This window comes from Bacillus rossius, chromosome 10 (genome assembly GCF_032445375.1).
Source record: "Bacillus rossius redtenbacheri isolate Brsri chromosome 10, Brsri_v3, whole genome shotgun sequence".
NCBI classification, from domain to species: domain Eukaryota; kingdom Metazoa; phylum Arthropoda; class Insecta; order Phasmatodea; family Bacillidae; genus Bacillus; species Bacillus rossius.
Genome location: NC_086337.1, coordinates 31862415 through 31887076, shown reverse-complemented (window position 1 = coordinate 31887076; position 24662 = coordinate 31862415). Strand labels below are relative to the sequence as shown.

The 24662-nt window shown below is 40.0% G+C and overlaps 1 protein-coding gene across 6 annotated transcripts in view; it reads right to left on the bottom strand.

Annotated features, from left to right (window-relative positions):
* LOC134535911 (protein doublesex) overlaps nucleotides 1–24662 on the bottom strand; it is a 433711-nt gene that overhangs the window by 105951 nt on the left and 303098 nt on the right. For 2 of the 6 annotated variants that reach the window (XR_010075731.1, XR_010075732.1), the window contains exon 4: nucleotides 10112–10429. The exons of the other annotated variants lie outside the window; for them this stretch is intronic. The gene's annotated coding sequence lies outside the window, so the exon portion shown is untranslated. The remainder of the gene's footprint in view (nucleotides 1–10111; nucleotides 10430–24662) is intronic. 6 annotated transcript variants of the gene reach the window in all.

Below are 24662 nucleotides of genomic sequence, written 5' to 3'. Positions count from 1 at the left end.
TTCAAACCAATCGGTGAAGAACTTAGAGATTTAAAATTTTTAACGAAAGAACATGCATACATGAACTGAAGTAGATTAATGTCTCAAAACAGCTTAATGATTAATCGATAGCGGGATTCGAAATCGAATCCTCTCGCGTCTCTAAGACCACTGATTTCGCTGGCAGCCTGGTGGGGAACGACGAAAGTCGCACCCGAAAATACCAGCACCACTCAAAACAATGCGGACAGCAATGTCCAAGTTCCCGCTCCCTGCTTAGTAGCTTTCTTTCTGGCCCAGCCAACTCTTCTTCCCGGACCATCCTTCCGTTTCCAGTAACCAACCTGCTTGCATAATGGATGAATATTCCACCCCGCATGTAAGACCCCAGGGTTTTCCCTGTGTCTACGCAGGTTTTACCTGGGCCCATCTTAAATAGTTACCTATAGTCTAGAGTTAAGAGTCAGGGAAGTTAGACACGGCTTCAATCGCTGCCATGGCTGGCCAATCTCCTCCCAGCACATGATGCATGCTACCACTCTTGCATGGTTAGGCGTACAGGCTTCGGCCTGAGATGAACCTTTGAGCCTTCCCAACATAGACTTCTCCCTAACACACTTAGCTTTAATTTAGGACAGGAAAAAAATATATACCTTCAACCACACTGTGATTGAAGTTGGTCAGTCATCTAGGTGTGACATCCATCGCATGTAACGACGCGTGAATTCACTCGGTACAAAATCGCCTACCATATTATATGCTCTATCTGTCAAATTCGAATAACACGACATGCACCTCTTCTCTCCGGGCAAGCAATGGGATCGTGGCGCTGCCTGTTTCTCTCTCTCGGGGCGGATGGGATTGCGAAAACTCGCCCTTTTCCCCGCCAAGAAAAATAAATAAAAACCCCGACGACTCCCCTTAAAACAGGGTGGTTCCCAAGACTTCACAGGCCGCGACGCGTTGGCATCTACTCCGCGGGGACTGTAATAAAATGCAGCTCTCCCCCTCCCCTTAAAGTCGTTATCAAAAAACAGTTTTCTATCTCTTTGTATCGTATGTCGTATGGGTGACGTTTACGAGCGAACCCGCTTTGGCCGTCGGCGCAAGGGGTGGATGTAGGATGAGTGGAGGGGGGGGGAGGGAAGAATCTTCGTTTGTTCTTATTTTCTTCTCCCCCCCTTTTTTTCACCCCAACCTGTGCATGTGTGAGCGAACAACCAATGAGCGGCGTGCAAGTCGTAAATTGTCTTCGCTGGACCCATGCCAAGACTTTTACAGCGCTCGTAATAAGAGAGGTTCCACCCCATTCTCCACCATCTTACTCCTTTTTTTTTTCTTCTCAGACCCAACCTGCACTAACCCTTCAGTCCCTCCTCGAGTTTTCACGTTCGAGGCCTGGCAGGCGTCTTTGGGTGCTTTTAATAGATCGCTTGGGTCGTGTATTTTTTCCCCCCGAAAAAAAAATATTTCCAGACCAGCTGCGTGCTATAACGTTGTAGCATTGTCTGTGTTTCGTGGTTGGCTGGGTTTTTATTTAGACATACGTCTCTTGTCGGCACATCAATCACAGACGTCCAGTGCGGAAGCAAGCGCGTCCTGAATGGCCCGGCGAAGTAGGTCGATGATTTCTCTTCCTGACGACCGCCAGTTACAAGGGAACATACTTTATTTCATTTTAACGAACGATCAGATAATTTCTAAAAAAATTCATGCCCCTATGGATAGGGACTGGAAAATTTCGCGGGTTCTGTGACCTCTGGGATAGACGCCACAATCCTATGCTTAATTGAGGAAATGCCACCTGTTCATTGGCTGCGGACTTGTGAGACGGCTGAACTCGGATACCTGTGATTAGATATTACTTTGGTTGATGGTTTGTCTTTGGCTCAAAGTTCTCCGGATGAACTGTTACCCAATTTCAGAAGCGATGTAAGTATTTGAGTTTTAATTTGTCGCGAAATGAATCCGTGAAGTTTTTACGGTCTCTCTCTCTCTCTCCCTCTCTCCCTCCCTCCTCTCTCTCTCTCTCTCTCTCTCTCTCTCTCTCTCTCTCTCTAACTCTACCCGCGGATCGCTATACTCTCGAACAACCGCTTCTCGCTTGCCGCAAAGTCGCGGCTTGTCCGTGTTCCCCGCAAGTGACGTGCGCACGTTCTGCCATGCGTGACTTAGCTGCACCAGTGTCCTCGCGTCTTCACCGCGACATCCGTGCCTCCTGGGAGGCCGCGATAACACCGTGCCATTCCGCACTTTGCTGTTGACTGGCCAACTGGAATGCATTTGCTGTACTGCTGAGCATTTGTGATTCGCCTGAAAACAACTAGGTATACGCTTGAGAAAAAAACCTATAATGAGTCATGCTCATTAAAAAAAAAAATTAATTTGAAAACTACTTTTGGGCTGAGGTGCTTCCCCATGGCTGGTACACATACGCTTTTGAAATTGGAGCTGAAAAACCTTTTTTTTTGTCGCAGATAGCCTAATAAAATGGCGTATTTAGTATATCCCACCTTAATTCCCGTAAGCAGTATTTCGAGATCTTAGAGAGCGACTTAAAGGACGCTCAATGTTAAGTTTTACTGCAAAAATTACAATTCGTTTAAGCTAGTTGCTCAAAACACATTACAACGGGTAGATTACGTGGTTTTGTGATCCAGGACGTATCGTGGAAAGTAGTGTATATTAGTTCCTCCTGGCCCTGGGTGCTGGGTGTGGTGTCGGTGTTGGTGTCGGGGTCCGCCATCTTGTATTGTGACACCACGGCGGCCATCTTGGAAGACCTTGACCTTCGACTTTGAACTTTGGCCTCAACCTTGACCCTTGCGGCCATTTTGAATGACGTTTTGTCCCCAATCTTGGATGATAGAACATTCCGCCGTCTTAGATTCCGCCATCTTTAATTCCATAACTGTCCTCCACCATGGAATCGAGTTCCCCCAATCCTGCGTGTTTACTTTACGTTGCGAAAGAATACTCTGCCATTTTGAATTATGAAGTAATGTCCGCTATTTTGAAAATATGACATCACGTCCACCATCTTAAAAATACTCTGGTAATTTAATTATTAATATAGAAACTCAGGAAAAAAAATTAAATTTATAAAAAAACTTAAATACAATTTTAATAAAATTTTAATATAAAAATATCCTTACATCTAAAGCTCAGAATTCTCAGATAAAACCCGGCGAGGGAACAAAATGGCTAAATGTTCTTTCTCCACGACAGCAACCGGCATACTGACCCCCACAACTAATATCAAGGAATATATTGCGCCAGCCCATATGACATCATGGCAGCCATCTTAGATGCACTATCTTGATTTCATATTATAGTGTGCGCTAGCACTATCGTAGTTTATTTTTTAACCGCTTGAATGCCAATCACCAGTCCGTCAAGACATCCGCCATCTTGTCGGCCATCTTGGCCGTATCTTGGAAATCTGTAATTATTAAACCACAAATTTGGGAAATTTTTAATAATCATCAAAAAATCACTCATATATTTAATGATTGATTCGATCGATTCCTGTCCTTTTTTCAATTCTTTATCGATGCAAAAAAGTAATTAAAATTAAATTTACTTACATCTTACCATAAAAGTAACATGTCTGAGAAATAAAACATATATTTAAGAAATCAAAAAATTATTACATCAATTCTAGAAGTACAAACAAACTGATTATTAGCTTTTCTCAATAATTTAAGTTGTTATTATTTACAGACTGTACATTTATGAAAATAAGTAAGTCATGTCTATAACAGACTGATAGGTTATAGTTCGGTACTGCAGGCGTATCATTTCTCGCCTCTAGAGTTAGATGGAGAATGGTGTATTACACTCACAGATTTAAAAATATATATAATGCCATACCGAATAGCTACGAAGATAACTGCAAGATCTGTTTCCTGAAATTGATGGGACCACTTAAAGAGGTACAGTTGTGTGTTGGTTCTTACGAAATTGACGACATTGCAAATTACACCAAGGAAAAGTTACTATTAGATGTAGACTTTCAACTGCATGGAAATCCAAACACCCAAAAAAGCATTCTAACATGCCGTGAATACACAGACTTTACGAAACCTGAGAACATAGGTACGATGCTAGGATTCTAACCCAAGATGTACTCTGTAGGAATAACGTACAAATCCAAGCGCGCAGTAAATCTATTCCCCGTGAATGTCTTACGAATGAACTGCAAGTTAGCAAGTATATCTTATCTCAACAGACGACTAAACAACATGCTGCAAGAGTTTTCGCCAATGAATCCGCCAGGATATAAACTGGTTGAAGCGCCGCAAAGAATTATTTACCTTCCAGTCGTCGTGAAGTGCGCCCACGAAGTCGTCAGAATCGTTAACCAGCGAGGACGCGTGGTTAATATTCGAAACGACGAAATTACACTTCGTCTACACTTGGATTATGAAAATACAATTTGTGACGACCAGCAGTTATAAAAGAAATCTAGCAGACGTGCAAAATACCAGTTCTCTACCAGACATAGGTGCATTTACACCTGACAGAATAAAGTTTCTTCTCAGTTTAGGACAAGTGCCAAATAGTTACGGAAGACGAAATTCTCAATGTGGAAGACCCGGTAATTTTTTATGACAGAATTACGAAAATGTAAATGCACGAGTACCAGCCTTATCTAGCTCGGACCATTATGTGCTACCATATGAAGAACGCATCACTGTACAGCATCAAGATATCTGTACTTTACCTACGCTGTCGTTTCTACGTATAAGACGCATGCTGACAAAGGCAGATGGTACACATCCGACAACAGAGACAATCTCATCCAAAGGCATTCTTCACATAATCGAGGGCATTACATACGTACTCAATGTGATCGAGGTAACCAGACAAGATATGTGGGCATAACATCCGCAATTAAAAATTTCCTTTCGCTCTTAACTGTCTGCTGCTCGAGGATGAATATAAGGTTCCTGTTTATGCCAAGGGAAAGTTCGAAGTTTGTGTTCCTCTGACCATGCTTCTCGGATTCGCTGAAGACTAAAAGCATATAATCATTAGTTCGAAACAAGATTTCGTACTGCTTCTAGCCAACACATTCATTAATGCAATTGCCACTGGTGCAGGAAATCCAAAGGATGTCTCGCTAACACTACAGTCTAAGTGGATGCTGCCTCACATCTAAGTGAGCACGATCGAACGTATCAAGATGCCAAAGAATGTAGAAAAATGCAAGGACATTGACGTACCATTCCGATCCAAGAGCCTGGAAATGTATCCTAGCTTGCCTCAAAGTCAACGTCTCAACTGGATAGTAAAGACCAGCTTCGCTACGGAAAAACCAAGATACGCCATCGTGAGTTTCGGACTGGAAGACAGCTCAATGCAGGAGTGAGCCGCTGTTTGTTCGATAAATATCAAATACGTAATGTAATTTTTTTTTTTTTTTTAACAGCGAAAGCTATTCGTATGTTGACAACTAACATTTTATTTTTTAATGAAAGACTTCTTCTCGCATGGAGTACGTAATAAATAATGATTTGAATCAACCCCAATGTTTCACGTGTCTGGCCATGCTCGCCCCGTGGAACACATACATATTGTCCACATCCGGTCTGGGAAGAAGTCACAGACTCGACGGCCTTCGACGGCTGCTGCGGCCGTCCAAGAGTTGCTTTCGAATCGCAACACCTGGCGCGCAGAGGTCGTCGGATAAGCAGGGACCGGAAAAAAACCGCGCGTTCATTTCGCGTGTTATCTCCAAGCAGCTTCCGCTATCGGCACACGGTTGATGGAGAAATCTCTTGGCCAGTGAGAGACCCTCGACCAATACAGCACCTAATCGCAGGTTTCCCATCAGCTGAGGAAGTGTCTCTCCTGTCACCGGTCAATGAACAGGTGACATTTACCCGAATACTGTGGAGTTTATCCTCGAGGACATTAGAACCGTGGATTTTCACGCTCCCCACCGATGAACAATCTCTCTCACTCTCACACACACACTCTCTCTCTCTTTCTCTCAGAGATGGCTGCAAGAAGGAGTGCCAAAACGTAGCGTTTTTTTTTTTTTTTTTTTTTTCATTTCTCGGTATGCAGCATTTGGTAGGAGTCATTTCGTGAATGGAACGTAAGTCGCATGGAAACTGAAATGTGTAACAACGGTGCTGCCATATGTGGAGGATGGCACGAACCGAAGTTCACAAAGACAAAGGAAAACTTTAAAATGTTTTTTTGTTTAATGAATTTTAACAAGATAGACAGATTTTTTTAAATAAAATTCCTTGTCAAAAATCAGATCGAAAGTCTTCATCGCTTTTATAGGAGCCGTTGCTTTATATAGTTTAAAATTTAGGGCTGCTAATCAAATGATCCAGTAGTCAATGTAGCTGCTCCGGCAGCGAATTCTAGCGGCGTGAGCGGATACTACGAGTGATTCGCGTCCATAAATGTAGTTTGAAAACACAATTTTCGTATATTTATCACGCTCGGCATTATTTTAAAGTATTCTAAGTTAAATTTAATGCCCGAATATGTATCATAATTGTATTTGCAACATGAAAACAATGTGAATTGGCTCGTTCCCCGGGTTGGATGTTAAACATCACTGGCGACTTCTGAAAGACTCGCTGACCATTTTTTTTTAAATCCCTATCCATGACAATTTCCGTTGCGAATGTTTCAGCCAGTTCGACGAACAATGACCTCGATGGGTTAAATGTTCGGAAGAGGCGGGGTGTGTTCAGGGGAGTCCAGACCAGTCGTGGGCTGATAAGGGGAAGGAGGGGGGCGTTATTGAGCACACGCCGTAAAGGCTGGCGAACGACTGTGCTAAATTGAATTTCCAACCCCCTCAGAAAACCCCTTCGCGCATGTGCAGCGGAGTTCCCGCTGCACCTGGGGGCTGCCAGACAGACGTCGGTAAAGTGTGGAGGTGGGGTGGGGGGAGGTGTAAAAGGGAGGGCTTGTTTTATTAACGCTGTAAATTCTGCAGTGTTACGGCCCGTGCCCCCGTCGTCTGGGCCCCGTTGTTCTGAAAACGCGGGGGGCATTACCGACGAACCACCGTTTTGCTATAACCCCCCCCCCCCCCTTTTTCCTTTTTTGTGTCCCAGCCATAGCGTGGAATAATATGGACCCGACGTTACTACAATTTCAGGCACACGTTCGACCAGCGTTTACAACGCTGTAACCCAGACGAATTAAAATTTAAATGAAACGTAATGCTCGCACTACACAATTTTGTCGAATACGTACTTTTTACGATTCTGCGAAAAAAAAAAATATTATTTGCAGGTAAACGGCCAGTAAAATTCTGACACAGTCTTTAAATTTCAAAACCATATTTTAAGTGCTTGTTACTCTCGAAATACATCCACACGCCGTCCTCTTTTTTACGGCTAAAACAAAATACTCAAAAAATTCCTTTTGGAGCAGCCTGCAGGTGCAGGTAGATTTCTAGGTTCAAATTTATTTTTGAACATTCTGGATAAAAATTGAAACAATCTGAAATAAATTAATTTACAAAGTATTCTTTATTTTCTCCCTTATTTCAAAACCAAAAATATCTATCAAACATTTTCCCATGCAGCAAAACTGTTTCAATTTTTTTTTTCTTTTCAATGTATAACAGCATTTTTATAGAGTTTCTAGAATATTCCCGATAAAAATTATATCGCCATGAGATTGAAATTAGCCCAGCACAGGTTAGGTTTTTTACTATGGCGCTATTGAAAAATCCGATAAAGATAACACAAGCTAAGCACTAAACAAATACACTCTTCCCCTTGCACTGAGGGCTGCGGTTACTTTGGGCAGACGTGTCCTCAGACCCAGCAGCCAGGAAGCAGTTATTAACTCTGACAGTCCGACCACGGAGAGCCCACGATGTACACCATTGGTTCTGAGAACATGCACCATGATGCACTAAAAGATGAGCCCTAACAGATTTCCGGGCGCATTTTTTTTTTTTGCGAAAAGGTTTCAAGGTCTAGCTGAGAGTTAAAACACTGTTGCATCACTTGTCGTTTCGTGATTGGGTTGAGTTTCTTTCGAAGTGCATGCCTACTGCCAGCACGCCAATCACAACAAATTCAGTGCGGAAGCAAACGCGTCCTGAGCAGGGTGTCCACAAGGAAAAAAATATTTCGTACCAACTTAGGCGAGAAAAAAAGTACTATATCTGAAAAAAAAAGTACTAAATAATAATTTGTTATGGTTTTAACAATTTTGGAAGTTATTATGACATTGCAATGCTCGAACTTAAATATCACACCACACACACACATACATTCCTTAGTTTTTAAAAATAATTACGCTTACTAATAAAACATATTGGAGTTACTGTAATGTTATTATATTAAAGAAAAAAACACTATATCTGAGCGTAAATGAACTAGACCACTAAAAAAATTATAAAAGTACTAGATCTAGTAGGAAAGTACTAACTGTGGGCACCCTGGTCCTGAGTGGCCCTGTCAGATAAGGGAAAGGCTTCTCCTGCAGATAGCTGCTTACAGGGCCGTAGCCAGGATCTTGTGATGGAGGAGGTCCAGTATAGCCATTAAAGTAGTCTTTATGAGTAAGATTTCTTTTCCATTGAGTTTTAAAAGAAGATTGCCACACAAACATCTCAGGAAACATTATACTTTTAAAAGTCCAACGCTTGGACCAGAAATCTAAGTGACGATTTTGCTTGAGGCGTTGAGACTGTTCACTGGCTGGTGAATGGAGATACTGGAGTTTGAAGTTTTCGTTGAAAGACGTCATAAATACATATATAATAACGTATTTAATACATGAAGCACACATGCCAAGTTTGTATGAAAGACACGCTTACAACTAACGCGTGTGAAAATCGGCATTACGTACAGAATTCTTGTGAACAATTACTGCCGCTGCTGGGTATTGGGCATGTTGCGTTGGATGTGGGTGGAAATGCATTTATTGTAGCCGACTATAATGATTACAATAATCCTTACAAATAAAGCTCTCTGTAACATTATGTAACTAAGTTGCTGGAATTTTCTTATTCTCTTTCACTAGAATTTTTTTAAATTTAAATCATTGAAGGGCCCTCCTCCCCGGCTACATCCCTGCCACCAATTACAGGGAAGAAACCCCTGAGGTGGGCATACCATGTTGCAGTCTAATGGTGGTTAGATATTTTCGCGAAAAATTCCTCCCCTTAATCTTTAGGTATCCCAGAGAAATCTCTGTAAAAATTAAAAAACTTAAAAACTTAAAAATTAATGTAGTTACTCTGTTATATCATTCATTCATGACGGAATACCGCTCTTTTGGTTAACACATTATTAGTGTGTGTTATTTGAACGACTCTACAGTATTCTTTCGAACTTTGATTTAGCTCAGTAAAACGTTGTAGTCGCCCTATTCTGGTTGTAAATTAGCCTCAATAAACTTAGGGTGTGTTTCATCGAATTTCTATAGCATTATTGTTTTCTGTAATATTTGACTTTATCGTTATATCTAGGGGCAGCTACAAAACGCATATCAAAAGAACGCATTTTTCTTAAAAAATTAAGATCATTGAACGGGTTTACTTGCAGCTAGCACGTCGGTCATTTTTACCACGCCGTGTTGTCTTCTTCGTTTTGCCAAGATTCAACGCGCGCAGAACGCGATAAAAATTAATGAAGATTCATTTTACTGCATTTAAGAATAAAAACAATGTCATAGGCCTACTTGATGTCTTAAAAATAAGTAAATTACAATAGCTCGAAATTTTTTTTAATTTTCCAAGGTTAAATTTAGCGTTGAGCTATTAAAAAAAAACTGGCTCAGTGATCCTAATGGGCTTAAATGGGGGTGGGGGAATCCTATAGATTTTCTCCTAATGGGGCATGTATTTTCGCAAGAAAACATTTGCGCCCATTATAGTGCAATAAGACATGACCACTCCAGCTGTTTCTGCCTTGTAACTGGCGGCCGACTGCAAGATAAGTTATTTGCCTTATTTACCAGCCCACTTAGCATGAGTTTCCTTCCGCAATGAATTACTGTGATTGGTGTGCTGTACTATGAATGCTGCAGTGTTTTAACTCTCGGGTGGTCTCGAAGAATATTATAACATATTTCTCGGAATTACGATTGTTTGTGGGATCGAGAGGAGGAATTTGGGGTTGGCGGTACTGACCTTGGCAGCCGGCGGCCTGGCGCTACGAGGTGGGGGTGGAGGCGCCCAGCGCCCGGGGGCGGGGCGGCGACTCCGGGGACGGCGGCACGACGACCGGCAGCGCCGCCGAGTGCACGGCGGCGGGCGGCGTGAACAGGAAGCTGGGCGGCGGCGTGGGGTAGATGGGGCCGCTGGCCGCTGCCCCCGACAGGTAGGTGGGCGGCGAGGAGTAGCAGCCGCCGTACGGGGTATTCGCCGCGGCCGCCGCCGCCGCCGCCGCCTGGTACTGCATGACGCGCGCCGCCTCCCGCCTTCTGATGGAGATCACCTCCTCGTTGGCTGTTCGGGGGACATGGCGACACAAAAGCTCGGGTCACGACTTTCCCTCCTCCCTCGCCTTCAATCTCTCTCCAGCTTTCAACAACTAACTCCCTGACACTTCTTAAGCTCCCAACTAGAGACCGGAAAAAATTTGCGCTTTCAATTACCTCTAGGCCAGTTGCACTCGGGCAAATTACACTTGCTCATTAGTAGGGACCGGAAAAATTCGCGAATTCATTACGCGATACGCTAAAATACAAATAGTTATACCTCAGTGCTGCTTTTGCTATTGGCTCAAAACTCACCTGGATGACTCTGGGCCAATGAGAAACACCCAACCAAAGCTTTATTGAATCACAGGCTGCTACGATGGGACGTCTCACAAGACAGCAGCCAATGAGTGGGTGGCAATTTTGACCGAGTGTACGTAGAACTATGGAGTTCATCCTACAGGTCAGTGAACCCGCGAATTTTTCCGGTCTCTACACATTAGCTGCTGGCTCGTGACACCTCTTAAGTGGGATGCTCGTGATTAGATACGTCTTTTGCTGAAGGTTTTTCGTTGGTCCAGAGTCCTTCAGATAAACACTGAAGCAGCGAAAAGGCAAACGTATTTGGATTCCAGTCCATCACGAAATGAATCCGCGAATTTTTCAAGTCTCTATTGAAAACATTTAAACTCTTTGTACAATATTATCTTCCACACTGAAATAAAGGTTTGATTATCTCATCAGTATATTTGTTGTATACGTGTTGAGTCAAACATTTGTTTTGTTGTAGTCAATTTGTTAGAGGAACAATTTTTTTTTTTGTTATTCATTAAATTTGGTATGGCCAACCAATATTTTTTTGTTGTATCAAGTTGATTTTTTTTGTCGCAATATACAAACAAACCTTATTCTCTGTGCAGTCCAAAATAATGAGTTACTATCTATGCAATACGTGTCATAATTAGAGCCACGATTAGTCAGTGGATTCGTATGGTAGCAAAGTAGACTTGAAACACATATACATCTGCTTCACTTTGATGATCGGACTGCAGAGCTCGTGACACGCCTTTGGTGACCTTGAGATAGTTAAAAAAAATAAAAAAATAATCGCGTCCAACCCGCACAAGTATGCGACATCGTCATCAACCAATTAGCATCCTGTAAAGGCTTAATTGTGTAGACGCATATCGAGTGAAATGAATCTGCGGAATAATCAAGGCTCTATTCATAACACACTCTGAACATGAAACTGCCAAAATTCGACGTATTTCCATGGTTTATCGTAAAAAAAAAAATATATTGTCACAAGACCAAGCTATGTAGGCAGCACATAACATCTGTATTAAAAATATAGCTATAGAAATAAAATGACAGGAAAGTGCACCAAATTTTAGTAGCCACCACCATGATACACACTTGGCTCTGTGGAGATTATCGAGTGGTATCATGGAATAGTAGCTCGTGAAGGGTTTATACCGACGGCAGCAACATATGTCCAAAAGCCGTGCATATGTGAATCTGCAAGAATTTGGCTTTGTTTTAAAAAGCATAAATATACATATATAATAATTGCTTTAGAAGATGCAGGAGCAACCTAATTCATACAAGCCAAGAATTTTTGATCAAGAAAAATGTAGGGACACTTGTAATTGTCTTTAATCATCACTATTTAAATTAAATTGGCTGTTATTGACTAAAAGAGTATACCTACTTTTTCTGTGATGATAGTTGTTATTTATTTCATGCCCAGCTTCTTAATTACTTTAGTTGGATTTTTTCTTAAACTCGAGAATCTAGAAATATTTTTTTAACTCTTAGTTATATTTGTATACTTTCCTTGACATAAATATACTGATACACTCTGGTCATAAAAAATAAACAACGCATCATTACACATCAATTATGTCTCGATATGTATACAGCAACCAAAATTTGCAGTGCGTCATCTGCCCAGATGTAACGCAGAATTTACCGCAGTACAAAAAGTAGGATCAAAGCAGTTAACTTTAATAAAAATAAGTCACTTTCAGCAAATAAAAAATTCCTGAATTCTGTAAAGTTGTGAATATGTTACTTTATGTCTTTGTGATGGGGTAAGTCACTGGGTAAAAAAAAATTGCGAGCTTCCACAGTAACATATTTACATAATCATTAAAACTTAATTTTTCATTTAATGTCGCAAATTCACTAATTGACTGTGTAGGCCATAACTCATTATTCTGCACAGAATTAGGAAAATCCAGTGGGTACGAAAATACATTAAATTTCATTAATATAAATTAACAGATAAAAGTAATGTTAAAAAATTTTTTTTTTTAAGAATTACAGGAAGTGAGTTGTGTTTAACTCGACACTAGTCATGATACTAATTCGGCTCAGTATAAAAAATTAATAGATAAATTAATTACGTTACATATTTTTTAATTACGCCTGAAAGTTGCAAGGTTACAAAAATTTTAGCTAAGATTTAGTAATATGTGACTTCGTTTCTGAATTTTTAACGTGCAATAAATGTTGTTTGTCATGACGAAAGCTGTTTGTCGGAATCAGCACGAAAAACGACACGACTGACGCTCGTCAAACATAAAGCTATAGCAGTCGGGCGACTCGACGACTGACGAGTGAGCACTGGTCCAGGCGAGAGTTGTCTAGTGCTCAGCGTCCAGTGGTCGAGGTGCCTATCGTCGCAAGTGAACCAAAAACACACACATTCACACACAGGTTGTCCCATAACTCAAGTTCCGAGCCGAGAGCAGTTAGTTGACAGGCCAGCTAATCACGATTTACGAATATAAAAAAATAATAATAATCTAAATTAAAAATAAAGTTTCGTAGTTTTCAGTTATAGGAGATTAGATTCTGTGATCAATTTTTTTTTTGCTACGAGATTATAAATTAACTCTTACTGTTGATAAAAAAAACTCAAAATAAAAACATGCCATGCTTATAAGGAAAAAAAAATTCTTTGCGCGACTTACGCGGCAACCGTTTTAAATCGGGTGATTTTGACTATTCACACTTTAAAAAAATAAGTTTGCTAACTTAGCAAGCTATTTACTTTAATTAGAAACATTTTCAAATTACTTTCAAGTTAGCAAACTATTTTTTTTATACGATTAAAACTTTTTTTTGCCGCATAAGTGTTACAAATATTTTTACCTGTTAAAATTAGGTGTAGCATGTTTGATTTTCTTTTGAATAGTTATCAATAGTAGGTTATTTATGATTTCAATGCAAAAAAAAAAATTGTTTCAGGGTAGGGAATTGAAAAAAAAATTGAAGGAAAAAAACTGCGCATAACTCAAAAACTATGACCATTTTTGAATGCCGTTGAGTTATGGGACATCCGATATGTATATTCTGTTTCATGTAACTTGTCTTCTGCCGCTGTGTTTGTGGAACACTGAATGGCTTATTTTCCCAGTGTTTTCACAAACAAACATCACGCCCCGCTCCGAAAGTGACAATCGGGAAAATGGCGTGACGCTGACACTGCAGTACTTTTCGAGAAGTGTCGAATATTTGAGACAAGTCACACGGATCGCGCTACCAACTGCTGGGAAAAGAAGCGAGGGATGACAATGCCCGTTCCGCCGTTTCGCAAGACCGCGCATGCGCGCACTGGAGAGGCGACTCAAGGATAACCACCTACCTACCTCCCTCCTCGTCGTCCTCGTTCCTTACCCTTCTCCCACAAGAGACACTTCCGTCACAGTGCGTTCGCGCCGGTGTGAACACTTTTGAAATTAGCATTCGAAAATAATGTACTTATATGAGACAAACAGTTAGAAAGCCTACAGTTTTCGCCTGTGCTGTGCTGTGCTGTTGTTCATCGCTGGGTTTGCCTGTACGTCGCTTAGTCGTCCAGATTATCTGTTTTGTTATCACAGTTGGGTACGTCCGTCTGTCGCTGTTTTTGTCCAAGATTTTTTTTTCGTCTGTATTGTCTCGTTTTTGTCAGTCAACCCACTGTTTTGGCTGCGTTGTGATATTTTTTTTCTAATTCCTTCCAAAGAATTCTCTCTGTGCTGCCCATTTTTCCAACATTTGACATCGGCCGATTTCGGCTGGTTTTCTATGTGTCTGTGTAGGTATTCATTCTTTGTTGTTCATTCTCGTGGTTTCTCCTGCGTCATACAGTTAAAAAAACCAGCAACGGTGTTATGTCCGAGAAAATATTTTAAATCAAGCTTTCCCGTTGCAAGAAGAATCATTCAAAAGAATGTACCTGCTTGAGGTGTATATTCCTGCCAAGTGTTTAAACTAATGGACCCTGCTAGTTCCAACTCGGACAAACTGAGGGAATAAAAAACAAGTCAGTATGCACCTGTGAAACTCGGGAGTAATTTCAAAAGTGTTCACTCAGCCGCGAGCCGACTAGGTCTACCTCACCTTACGCCTAGACGTGTTGAGTATATACTCACCGCTGAGCTGAAGACCTCTGCTGCGGGCGGGCATTTGACACCTCCTCCCCCGCTGCTGGTCTCCTGGTACATAATGCATGGGGACACACGAGAGCGCAAGACGGGACACGTTGCTCGTAAAATGTCGTTTATTTATTTGTTGGTTTGTTTTGTTGTGATCACGAACAACTAGTAACTAACAAGCTAACTTCACCTCTATCTATAACGTCAGGTTATTATTGAAGTCGAGGGGATGGCATAACGAAAGGTTAGAGGAGCTCGAGAGCGGGAGGCTCGATGTCATGTGTTCATTACAGCATATTAACTAACACTTGATTACTCGTAAACCAGTTGCTCATTCGCATATTTTCTAATTATCATACTTGCATCTATCTCACTCGCATACTTACTTTCGCACATTCCTATACACTCTCCTACCTCTATCTATATCATGAAGTTTCATTTCTAGCATGCGTGCAGCCAGTCAACTCAAGTCACTGTATTTTTTTGTTTTGTTTTTAATTGTTACGGATGTTTGTTTCCCCTTGGGTAAGCATTGCCTATTAGCTACTTTCCATTTTGAATTTTTGCGCCAGGTACATATCCAACAGTTTCTGCTAATTGCAGGAACTTTAAAAATTCTAGTGTTCAACACAAGCATGCTCATCTTTTTATAGATATTATAGACATCCTGTTGTTTTAGAATTTTTTTAAAAAATTATTTTCGTAGTTCACGACAAAAGCTTGCACTTAAATTGTCAAAAAAAAAAAAATTTTCCCTCACAAAATTGAAGGCATCCGGAAAAATTCCTCTTTGCTTTTGTCACTACCTGTTCTTATCACTCTTGTTTGATTCCTTACCCCTTGTAACACACACTGCCGCGACATAAGTTTGCGAACTCCTCCCAAAAGAAAATTTTTATCGACATTACAAGACATTGCGCTGTGAAGAGCAAAGCGTGACTGTTGTCACGACAGACTGTACCTACATTCACACTAGGCCCGGGGCGAGCATGCTGGGGACCTGCGCCACACACACTTGATATGCTCGGTTAGGGGCCCGGCTCGGAGGGAACTGCCATCCGACGGTGATTCGAGCATGCTCGGTCGGACAGAGGCCGGACTAGCCCCGCGCACTAGCGGATATGTTCCCTGAGCCAAGTCGGCGAGCATGTCCGCTAGTACATGGGGCGCTATTTAATAAGTAACTGATTCTTGGCTTATGGGTTGAGTTCAAGTCCTAAGTAGAAATTACGTGGCCCATGTGTTCAGCATGCCTCATTCCCCGTCTTTAAAATGAAGTCTAAATGCTTTGCTAACTCGCCATTCTTTTATATTTGAACTTTATCTTATATGTGTATCTCTATAGCTCTAAATAAAATAAAGCAGTCGACCACTTCTAAAATTAAAACATTAAAATAATTTCAAATAAACCCACATTTTCCTCCCGACGTAGTATATTTCAAAGTATTTTTTTTTTTGAATCAGTCGTTCAATTTCTGTAATTTCGTTAATTTAATATATTAATTGATCAAAGAAAATTAATTTTCAAAATAAATCAACGCATATTAAAATTAAATTCTATAAAGGGTTTTAAAAGGTATGCTTTTCGCAAGTAATTGTTATTACTGATTCACTTGACGAGTAATAAGTATGCACACGTAATCATACTTACAGTGGCATATGTTTACCTACACTTGAACTCAACAATGATAGACGCCACTGAACAGAAAAAAAGTATCACTTGCAGTGTCTCGAGTTGTTGTGACATAAATGTCGTCACTTGCACAATACGTTTGCACTTGTCACGACTTAACGCTTAATTAACATGTTTCGCAAACGTAATCTCGAGGTCACACTATGAACAGGTTGTCAAGCGAGCTGCAATTATGAAACTTATTTCTTGTTTCCAGCAAACTATCATTTCTCGCAGCACTTAAAGTGCATATCTAAAAACTTGGTACTTTTTCTTTTTTCACAACATCAAAAAATTATACTTAAAAAACTGGCTATTCACTGGCTCAGAGTCCTTCTAATTAACTGTTTGCCAATCACAGAATCAGCCTAAAATTTTACGCATTTGGATTCTACCCTATCGAGAAATGACACCGCGAATTTATCATGACTCTACTTATCCTATACCCTACCTAAAATTTGGTAATCATCCAGATTATCACACTAAGATATGAACGGATCCTGTATAAAAATGAACGTATCTTGTATAAACAATTTAATTTTCGAAATTAAACCTCAGTGCCCCATAAATATTTTCCCCGTTTGTATAAATTAAATATATTTTATCCTGCAGGCACATGCCTAGACCGAGCCATGAAGTGGGATTTTTTGACGAGGAAACGTCTGCTAGAAGTGGGGCGTCGAGATTTCAATTTAGATTATTCGGTTGGAGAGTTTGCAAATAACGATAGAAGATTACCAGTTTCAAATAAAAAATTACAAGTTATTTAATAATAGGTGTCCTTTTCAACTAAAAAGAAGAAAAACCACAGTGAAACCACACGTAGAAGTTATAAACTCCCATTCGATGCCTTAAGGTTAAGACTTTTTTTTTCTCTCGTTACAACTCAGCTTTACTTTCACCGATATCATCGGTATTAAGGTAACATACTACATCAATTTTCTTTCTATAATGAGGTGCTTGCTGGTTGCCGGAAACATCTTTTTTTTTTTTCAACCACGAAGTGCATCAATGATGATGACATGACTTATTTCCGAGGCAGTGACAAAAAAGGTAGATAGATTAAATTATCGGACTACAAGATTGCAGAGCATAAAGCCACCGCAAGTCATATTTTACCACAAATTTAAAAAAAAAAAAAATTTTTTTATAACACCAGAAAAAAAAAACACCGTTCGCGTCGCTCCAGTGTTCAAACCGCACTCAGGGTCGTATCTCGAGTAAAGGGGTTACTCGACTTGGAATGAGAATAATTCGTACATCGCGTTAGGCTAGCAAAATTCTTTCTCGCATACCGGAGAACTCTGATTCTAATCACTTCCGGACATCTTTGCTATCGGTTTCCTGCGATTTACCGAGAAGAAAAAAATCCAGGAAAATGTTAGTATGATTCATTACAATGAAACCATGGCACACTTCTTTGTCCGATCTCCCTGCGCAGAGAAAAAAAATATATATTTTTGATACAAACAAATAATTATTTTAAATAGCGAAATATTTTTTTTATTCTGCTGTAAAAATATATTTTGTCGGTTAACCAAAGTTTTACGTTTAACAAAAGAAAACATACAGTTGAGTTGACGACACCTATTTGTTTGGCCAACAAAATCTTACCTTCTACAAAATATTGGTTCTTGTTTCGTCATAAACAAACAAACATACAGTTCAGGCAAACAAACCTTTCTCTCGGTAGTCTCAGTGTGTTGGCCATCTCATGATTTCGCTTTTGACCAGACGTAAGTACCACCCACCTTTCTCCCACTAAAAACAAAATAAAACTTGACTCAAATTAGTGAGAAGGTTTTCGTAAACTTACTGAAAAGTGCCGGTAGAATATCCTCCAATTTTCCTTTTCGCTATTTATTTTGCTTGATTTATTGTATTTTTGTGATTTTGGAATCAATACGGTAATAAATGTTTATTAATAAAAATAATTGAATACATAGATAGATATATAAATATACTAAATTTTAAACATTTTAGGTAAAATTAAAGCTCAAGTCATTGTTATTTTTTAAACTTAAAATAATCAAATATGAATTTTTAGTAAAGGTTATCTTAAAATAATATTTGCAGTTTTTTTAAATATCAGTTATTTATGGCGATTGTACTTTTAATGTTTTCGGTAGTGTTTAGTAAAAAGAATAAACAACATATTTACGACTGCTGTTAGTAACATCATATCCCTTTCAAAAAAGCAATAGATGCTGTTACCTTCTTTCGACATGAGGTTTATAGAAACCATGCTGTGATCCATTTTTTTTATAAACTGTAGCCTGATCTTTTATGGGTTTATATTCCAGTCAACTGAAAACCATCCGCAAAATTGCTCGTTTTTGTCATAAAAATCTATTTAAAATAGCTGTAAAAAATTAAAATATGGTTAGAAGAATACTATTTTCTATTTGTGTGGATAAAAAATTGTACCATATTCATTATGGTGTCAAGATATTAAAAAAATAAACCTGTGTTTTTGACGCTTACATTGGACTAAGAACACCCTCATCTGAAAGTGTGAATTACAGGAAAATATTTATTCAACGTTTGTTACATTATGTAAGCATACACATTTTAAAGGCACTATTTCCTGAAGTGTATTTCTTTCATAAACTATCTCAGGGCAAAACATTTATTCTTACAATAAACATATATCTATAAAAAGGCCTAAGTGTCCGATTGTCTAAGACGGGACGCGTATCGAAGACACCAAAGTTATAAAAAAAAATTACGCTGACTACTGTATCGCTAAGTATGTACATACATTATTGTCACAAGTACTATGTTAATTACTGTAGGCGGGACTTTCTTAAGTGTTGTCATAAACCCCGCCATTTGCTGCCAGCAGCTTTCAGAAGAAAACGTTTCATTCGAAAACCATTCTTGATCCACACGAGATGTCTTATCACACGTTGGAGAAAACTGTTCACGTCTGCGTATGCCAGTGTCCAAGTTGGTTTTTACAGTCAACTTACGACTGTTTATTTTAACAGTGAGAATGACTGGAACGTGTTTTTCGCGATCGTTTATTGGCACGCGAAATGTCGCACGTAATTTTCAAGGTAGCAGGAGAACATTTGGCGCACCTTCAGGTTTATTACCACGCCGTAAAATCGATTAGATCGCCACTCAGTTTCTTGCAGAGGCGTGTCGACAACGAAATAATAATAATAAGAAAGTAAGGGGAAAACTTTACAACTTGAAATACAATTATTGAGACTTTACTTAAATCCACGTGTCAGCATTGACATTTATTGTTTTTAGAAATCAACCTTGAGGTGCATTCTTCGTTCAAAATTCATATTCAATAGGTTTTTATTAATCACAAATTTTTCACTTTACAGATTTGGTATTTACAACGAGACACTCCAGCACTCGGTGCTATTTTGCCTAATCTAATTGACATGTATATACAGTTCCTATTAGAGTCATTTAAAAACATAATTTGGATAAAAAGAAAATTTTTAAAAACTTTTCGTATTGTTGTTTGGAGCATTTTTTGGCTCAATGTCTTGGTTTTGATGTTCAAAATTCAGTAAATTTACTGTAATTTCTAACAGTGAGGGAAACAATGGTATTAACGTTGCTTAACACCTACCAGAATTCACGTCTCGTCTTCCACGGCTTCATTAGAGATACCTACTGGAGATGGTTTCAGCCAATGTCGCAGTCCGTAGGAAAATCCTGAAGAAAATTACTCTTTTTTGGGTTTGGGGGGGAGGTGTGGGGGCACGAGACCCGAGAGATCTGCACGCGGGTTTTTACTGACACAAGTCATCTCTGGATAGGGTGTATGCATGTTGTGTACTGCCCATATTTTGGCCTATATGCATTCAATTAAGCAGAAAACTTTAAAATATACAGACTTTTTCCATAAAACATAGTTTTAACGTTTCCGTTTATCGACTCCGTTTCAGAGTCACGTTTTGCAAGCGCAAGCGTATCCCCTCAGTGAGGGGCTTCTTAAACCCAGGGTTGGGGGGGGGGGGGGCGGAACCCCTGCCAACCCTGGTATCCAAGCCCATGGGCCAATCAGCCAAGTCCTGTAGAAAGAATGACTTCTTTGCCATCCCAGTATTTGCCTGGAGTGGTTTAGGTAAACAATTGAACATCGAAATCGCAATCACCAGACCGAGATACGAATCCTGGTCCTCTGGAATGCGCGAGTCCGTTGCCACGTCATTACACCACACCGCTCCGTTTGTGCGAAACTGGAACGACTGTTCAAACCAGTGAAGCACAGCTGCTGTGGGTGAAAGAATACAAGGCAATCAACGGCTTACCTGGGCTCACATTCAGTGTGCAGAGCTTCAGAAGAAGAAAAAAAACACGCGATTTGAAAACTGCCCAAGAAATCCGAGTGGCGTCTGTTTACGAAAAACATTCCTAATGAATGCGCTGAGGGCGGACGAGTGGTTCTGTTCCCGTGTTTCGTTTTAAAACTGTAATTTTGGAAGAGTGAAAATGGCGAAATCACAGTTTTTTTAAAGACGTTTTTTCTAGACGTTAAACGCTCGGTACAGATTTTTAACAGCACTACCTTTATGTTCGTGCTATGTTTACCACTCCAAACTCTTAGTTGCCCTATGCACGACGAGAAGGCTGCGCGCCAGTTCACAGCCCTGCTCATAGAGGCGATACCACGCTAGAAGCACCAGCGAGCGTCGCGCTTATCATCCCGCGTCACTAACACAGTTACGCCCAGCGAGCGTCGCACTTACCATCCCACCTTACTGATTAGGCGGGCACCTTGACTACACTCTAAGTCTGAGCATGTGAAAAAAAAAGGGGGGGGGGGGGAAGAGTGGCAATCCCCATAAAAAAGAGTAAAAGATCTCTTGGACAAATAATAAAAAAATCTTATTAGGAAACGACTTTTAAATAAATCTCATCTGCACTAACCAGCGCTTAAAAATAGCGATGTACTAAATGCTCCGAAACACGTAGGCAACGGAAGTTATTGTCCTGTAAATCGTACATTTACCATATACCTGTAAATGTGGTACGTTCCCTACGGCATTTAATTCATTCCTAAGCAGTAAGTATATGGAGAGATACTACGAATTAATGGGAAATATCTTGGCACAATTAATCGATTAGTGAAATCCCCCTCGTTTCAAGAGTCCTCCAGCCAATGGCATAAGCGACATTAAGGCAAGAATATATATATATATATATAAATTTTAAATTGTCGCAAAACGAACGCTGTGTTTTTACAGTGTAAGAGGCTTGCCAGCTGCTGCTGCTGCGGCGAGGCAATGGATGCTAATTGGACGGCGCAAGAGGGAAGTGTGGAAGGGGGAGGGGAGGTCGAGGTGGAGAACAGCGACTCTGTTGCAGTGTGTGTGCAGCAGCTCTCCCTCCCTCCCTTCCTCCCTGGGGCGACCCGATATCCGCAACAGAAGTGGGCCGGGCTGGCCTTGGACTGACGGCTTAGTCGCCGAACGCCGCCATTTGCGGGGAGTTACTGTGACGCGTCTTGTTTTATTTTTATTTTTTTCTCCCCCCCCCTCCCCCGTCACTAAAGGCTCTGTCTCACACGCCATGTCGATACTTATTTATTTTGTTTTATTTTTTCTCATTACTACTAGTTAAGTGTTATTTCTATAAATTTAAACACCTAGTTTACATTGCTGTTTTCAGAAATATTTTTCACAGATATTTCTTAAAACCGTTATATAACATGTCCATAAAGAATGTAATAGTGTCAACTGTAAGCGTTGTAGAATTTTGGTTCAAATGTTGCAATAAAAGAGTAATTCAAACCAGTTTTAGATAAGTGCATGCGCTAGTACTGCTTTGCTGTTTTTTTCTCGCTTGCAGCGCCACCTACGCAAAATGGCCACTCCTGAGCGTTAAACGCGTTTTTTGTTCTGCATTTTCGCTAAGAGTGAACCTGTAAATTCTGTTCAACGTGCGTTTCGTTTGTACGAGAGTGGTCGAAGGTCGAAGGTCGAAGTCCCTGACCGTTGGATTGGTCGTAATGGTCGAGACGACAGAGCTCTTTTTCGCTGGCTTCCACGTTCACCTAAAATAACGACATGCGATATTTCCTTTGGGGCTTTATAAAAGATAGTGTCTACGTTCCGCCGCTACCTAATGATTTGCCAGAGTTGAGACACAGAATTGAAGAGGCTATTGCTTCCATTACTACGGGCGTGTTAACCAAATTGTGGGAAGAACTGGTCTTTAAGGTTGGATGTGTGCTGTATAACCAAAGGGCAACATATTGACCTTTTGTAAAATAAAAATATAAAAAATAAAAAAACTAGGTCAGTTTACTTTCAATTTGATGCATGATTTGTTCTAAATAGTCTAAATTAAACTGTTATAATATACCAATGAAACTGGGACATTTTTTTATGATCCCCCATTATACAACACTTAAGAAATGTCCGTGGAAAACATTTGTAACAGAACAACAAATGCAAACTAGGTATAGTGTTAAATTTTTAGAAATAGTCCTTAACTAATAGCAATAACGATAAAATGAAGAGAGAGAAAAAAACCACTCATGACATTTGGGACCGAGCATTAAAGAGTGTTATGTATATGTATAGTCCCATACCAAATGAGAACATCTCAATGACTTTTTCATACAATCATTTGAATATTATTGTATGTATGGTGACTTCTTTTTACGTAAAAAAAATTATTTTATTTAAAAATAATTTTTTTGTTACAGTCATGCTAAATAGTTTTCTAAGAAAAATTTTTGTTCACGCCAGTACTCACGTTATGAATGTCGTGGAGTCCCTTATAATCATTCCGTGCTATCTTTGAACAATTTCTTTACCGTAAGCGTAGGTCGATACGTAGATCCGCGATTATTCATTGGCTATCAAAATAGACTTGTATGTTCATACGCCCGCCACACACTGGTTAGTGCTCTCGACACGTCCTGAGCTGGTTAGAAACAAGGAGGAATAGTGGTTAACTATCCACGTGTAAACGGCGTAATTTTATCATCCACCAATGAGCACGCTGCTCTAAGAAGGGTGATTGGGGTGTAGAAAAGTCGAGTCTAGCCTGGAGTGAAATGAATCCGAGAAAATAATTGTGGCTCTAATTCCAGCATCGTGTTCGTTAAGGGGGATTATGCCCCGCCATCTTGGATTTTTTCTCCGTCTTTTTGTTATAATTATATTTTTTATTCATTAGTGCTAATTATTTTTGGCATGTCAAATCATAAATAATATCTCGTTGAGACCACATATTTACTAACAGGCTCTGGCCTGCTAGCGCCGCGAGGGAAACAACTTATTATTTCATGCGAGCGACTGCAACTAACATGATAACCACACTTCAAGCAGCCAAAGCTAAGTTCATTGCCATGTTGATCAAAAATAATATTTAAATTATAAGATGGCGAGGCATAATTCCCCTCTTTAAATGTGCCCCGTGCTTTAGGCAAGCGAGCAACTGTAAAACCCACTAACTTGTAAAAAAAAAAAAAAAAAAAAAAAAACAAGTCCAGGGTTACGCGACTACCGGAACTCGAACCGATAAGCGACGAGGACTTGGGAGCGGCCCTACAAAAAAAAAAAAAAGGCGACTTGCGAGGTTACCGCGGTCGTTGACACAGAGTGACCTTGCCAGAACGACCAAGAAGGTGCGACGACACGGAGTGAGTAGCGGGAGGGGGGGGGGGGGCAGCGCCTTTTTGCGAATGCAGGCGCGTGACGTCACCCAGCGGTTCCTCAGCTCGAACCTGACTGGCCCGTTGTTGGAGCTCCGGGCGTTGAACGCGAAAAAAAAAATTACAAACCGCCCAATATTAATGCAAAGTGTCTCAATATGAACAGTACTTAAAGGTGGTGTCTCACACGCCGTATTGATTTTTTTTTTTTAAATTTTCTCGTCACTACACAGGAAAAAATTATGTACTACTTTTACAAAAGATTACCTTGGAAACCAGTTGACAAGAAATAGTTTCTGATACTACAATGAAGGTACTGTAACTTTGTACAAAACATGGATAAGTATGGTTATTTTTTCATGCATAAATGAAATACGTTTTTTCGAGATAATACTGAGTATTTATTACGAAAATCGGCACGCAATTTCATATTTTATTGGTGTTTCATACAAGCAATTTTTTTAAAACCCATCTAAAAAAATTGAATATGCAATAATTTGACTTTATTTTGTTTTATTATGTCTAT